This window comes from Eucyclogobius newberryi, unplaced genomic scaffold (genome assembly GCF_026437365.1).
Source record: "Eucyclogobius newberryi isolate DKJ021-1_F unplaced genomic scaffold, fEucNew1.0.hap1 SCAF_204, whole genome shotgun sequence".
Taxonomy (NCBI): Eukaryota; Metazoa; Chordata; class Actinopteri; order Gobiiformes; family Gobiidae; genus Eucyclogobius; species Eucyclogobius newberryi.
The window spans coordinates 152501-155000 of NW_027315840.1; positions in this window are offsets into that span (position 1 = coordinate 152501).

Genomic DNA, 2500 nt, shown 5'->3' on the forward strand with positions numbered 1-2500 from the left:
CCGAGCACCCCCTGGAACCCCTGGAACCCCTGGAACCCCCGGAGGCCCTCCAGAGCCACCCCCCACTCTCCCCAGACTCACCCCGGGGAAGGGCCACTCTGGCTGGGCATGGTCTCCACCAAGCACCCCCTGGAGCCCCCGGAGCACCCCCAGAGCCACCCCCCACTCTCCCCAGACTCACCCCGGGGAAGGGACACTCTGGCTGGGCATGGTCTCCACCAAGCACCCCCTGGAGCCCCCGGAGCACCTCCAGAGCCACCCCCCACTCCTCCAGACTCACCCCGGGGAAGGGACACTCTGGCTGGGCATGGCCTCCGCCGAGCACCCCCTGGAGCCCCTGGAGCCCCCGGAGCACCTCCAGGGCCACCCCCCACTCCTCCAGACTCACCCCGGGGAAGGGACACTCTGGCTGGGCATGGCCTCCGCCGAGCACCCCCTGGAGCCCCCGGAGCACCCCCAGAGCCACCCCCCACTCTCCCCAGACTCACCCCGGGGAAGGGCCACTCTGGCTGGGCATGGCCTCCACCAAGCACCCCCTGGAGCCCCCGGAGCACCTCCAGAGCCACCCCCCACTCCTCCAGACTCACCCCGGGGAAGGGACACTCTGGCTGGGCATGGCCTCCGCCGAGCACCCCCTGGAGCCCCTGGAGCCCCCGGAGCACCTCCAGGGCCACCCCCCACTCCTCCAGACTCACCCCGGGGAAGGGACACTCTGGCTGGGCATGGCCTCCGCCGAGCACCCCCTGGAGCCCCCGGAGCACCCCCAGAGCCACCCCCCACTCTCCCCAGACTCACCCCGGGGAAGGGCCACTCTGGCTGGGCATGGCCTCCACCAAGCACCCCCTGGAGCCCCTGGAACCCCCGGAGGCCCTCCAGAGCCACCCCCCACTCTCCCCAGACTCACCCCGGGGAAGGGACACTCTGGCTGGGCATGGCCTCCACCAAGCACCCCCTGGAGCCCCTGGAACCCCCGGAGGCCCTCCAGAGCCACCCCCCACTCTCCCCAGACTCACCCCGGGGGAGGGCCACTCTGGCTGGGCATGGTCTCCACCAAGCACCCCCTGGAGCCCCCGGAGCACCTCCAGGGCCACCCCCCACTCCTCCAGACTCACCCCGGGGAAGGGACACTCTGGCTGGGCATGGCCTCCGCCGAGCACCCCCTGGAGCCCCTGGAACCCCCGGAGCACCTCCAGAGCCACCCCCCACTGTCCCCAGACTCACCCGGGGGAAGGGCCACTCTGGCTGGGCATGGTCTCCACCAAGCAGCCCCTGGAGTCCCCGGAGCACCTCCAGGGCCACCCCCCACTCTCCCCAGACTCTGCCCGGGGAAGGGCCACTCTGGCTGGGCATGGCCTCCGCCGAGCACCCCCTGGAGCCCCTGGAACCCCCGGAGGCCCTCCAGAGCCACCCCCCACTCTCCCCAGACTCACCCCGGGGAAGGGCCACTCTGGCTGGGCATGGCCTCCACCAAGCACCCCCTGGAGCCCCTGGAACCCCCGGAGGCCCTCCAGAGCCACCCCCCACTCTCCCCAGACTCACCCCGGGGGAGGGCCACTCTGGCTGGGCATGGTCTCCACCAAGCACCCCCTGGAGCCCCCGGAGCACCTCCAGGGCCACCCCCCACTCCTCCAGACTCACCCCGGGGAAGGGACACTCTGGCTGGGCATGGCCTCCGCCGAGCACCCCCTGGAGCCCCTGGAACCCCCGGAGCACCTCCAGAGCCACCCCCCACTGTCCCCAGACTCACCCGGGGGAAGGGCCACTCTGGCTGGGCATGGTCTCCACCAAGCAGCCCCTGGAGCCCCCGGAGCACCTCCAGGGCCACCCCCCACTCTCCCCAGACTCTGCCCGGGGAAGGGCCACTCTGGCTGGGCATGGCCTCCGCCGAGCACCCCCTGGAACCCCTGGAACCCCCGGAGGCCCTCCAGAGCCACCCCCCACTCTCCCCAGACTCACCCCGGGGAAGGGCCACTCTGGCTGTGCATGGTCTCCACCAAGCACCCCCTGGAGCCCCCGGAGCACCCCCAGAGCCACCCCCCACTCTCCCCAGACTCACCCCGGGGAAGGGACACTCTGGCTGGGCATGGTCTCCACCAAGCACCCCCTGGAGCCCCCGGAGCACCTCCAGAGCCACCCCCCACTCCTCCAGACTCACCCCGGGGAAGGGACACTCTGGCTGGGCATGGCCTCCGCCGAGCACCCCCTGGAGCCCCTGGAGCCCCCGGAGCACCTCCAGGGCCACCCCCCACTCCTCCAGACTCACCCCGGGGAAGGGCCACTCTGGCTGGGCATGGTCTCCGCCGAGCACCCCCTGGAGCCCCCGGAGCACCTCCAGAGCCACCCCCCACTCCTCCAGACTCACCCCGGGGAAGGGACACTCTGGCTGGGCATGGCCTCCGCCGAGCACCCCCTGGAGCCCCTGGAGCCCCCGGAGCACCTCCAGGGCCACCCCCCACTCCTCCAGACTCACCCCGGGGAAGGGACACTCTGGCTGGGCATG